This window comes from Monodelphis domestica, chromosome 2 (assembly GCF_027887165.1).
Source record: "Monodelphis domestica isolate mMonDom1 chromosome 2, mMonDom1.pri, whole genome shotgun sequence".
Lineage (NCBI taxonomy): Eukaryota > Metazoa > Chordata > Mammalia > Didelphimorphia > Didelphidae > Monodelphis > Monodelphis domestica.
The window spans coordinates 313,124,396-313,126,024 of NC_077228.1; the positions used below are offsets into that span (position 1 = coordinate 313,124,396).

The 1,629-nt window shown below is 48.4% G+C and overlaps 1 pseudogene; it reads left to right on the forward strand.

Moving 5' to 3' along the window:
• The first annotated feature begins 206 nt into the window (after positions 1-206).
• On the forward strand, positions 207-1,395 carry LOC100617408 (actin, cytoplasmic 1-like; annotated as a pseudogene).
• The last annotated feature ends 234 nt before the right edge of the window (positions 1,396-1,629 follow it).

Genomic DNA, 1,629 nt, shown 5'->3' on the forward strand with positions numbered 1-1,629 from the left:
ATCACTCTCCCCTTCCAGTACTTCCGCATTCCTACTTTCAGTTTGTACTGTGATGATGCTTACCCATGGATTCGTTTTGGCTTTAAGTAAAAGAAGGAACCTGTGATCCTGTCAATATTATAATATGAGAAGCTGTGAGCTCTTTCACCCAGCTTGCACTTGCCTCCCCCCCTGCCTGCAGGTGTGGCACCACCTCCTCTCTCTTAAAGGTTTAAACTTGCCACTTCAAAGTTCGCCATGGATGATGATATTGCTGCACTTGTTGTTGACAATGGATCCGGTATGTGCAAAGCTGGCTTTGCAGGAGATGATGCCTCTCGGGCTGTCTTCCCTTCCATTGTGGGGCGCCCCAGACATCAGGGTGTGATGGTGGGTATGGGCCAGAAAGACAGCTATGTGGGGGATGAGGCCCAGAGCAAGAGAGGTATTCTGACCCTGAAGTACCTCATTGAACACAGTATTGTCACTGACTGGGATGGCATGGAGAAGATCTGGCATCATACTTTCTACAATGAGCTCCATGTGGCCCCTGAAGAGCACCCTGTACTGCTCACAGAAGCCCCCCTGAACCCCAAAGCAAACAGAGATAGGATGACACAGACCATGTTTGAGACCTTCAACACCCCATCTATGTTCGTTGCCATCCAGGCTGTGCTGTCCCTGTATGTCTCTGGTCATACCACTGGTATTGTGATGGACTCCGGTGATGGTGTGACCCACACTGTGCCCATCTATGAAGGTTATGCCCTTCCCCATGCCATTCTCCCTCTGGATCTGGCTGGCCGTGATCTGACAGATTACCTCATGAAGATCCTGACCGAGAGAGGGTACAGTTTCACCACCACAGTTGAGAGGGAAATTGTGCATGACATCAAGGAGAAGCTGTGTTACGTGGCCCTCGACTTTGAGCAGGAGATGGCCACTGCTGCATCCAGCTCTTCTCTGGAGAAGAGCTAGAGCTCCCTGATGGTCAGGTTATCACCATTGGCAATGAGAGGTTCCGGTGCCCAGAGGCTCTCTTCCAGCCATCTTTCTTAGGCATGGAGTCCTGTGGAATCCATGAAACTACCTTCAACTCAATCATGAAGTGTGATGTTGACATCCTTAAGGATTTGTATGCCAATACCGTGTTGTCTGGTGGTACCACCATGTACCCAGGCATTGCTGACAGGATGCAGAAGGAGATTACAGCCCTAGCCCCCAGCACAATGAAAATCAAGATCATTGCCCCACCTGAGTGCAAATACTCTGTCTGGATTGGAGGCTCCATCCTGGCCTCCCTCTCCACCTTCCAACAGATGTGGATCAGTAAGCAGGAGTATGATGAGTCTGGGCCTTCCATTGTCCACCGCAAATGCTTCTAAATGGACTGTTGGTGTTTTTTTCTTGGTGGTTTTTTTTGGGGGGGGGTCAAAGGGTGTGATGTGATAATTGCCCCAAAAAAAGAGATGAGATTGGCATGGCTTTATTTGTTTTTTGTTTTGTTTTTTTTTGTTGTTGTTTTTTTGGCGCTTGACTCAGGATTTAAAAACTGGAATGGTGAAGGTGATGAGCAGTCTAAAGTAATGTTGGAGGCAAACATCCCCAAAGTTCTACAGTGCGTCTTCAGGACTCTGATTGTACATTTTT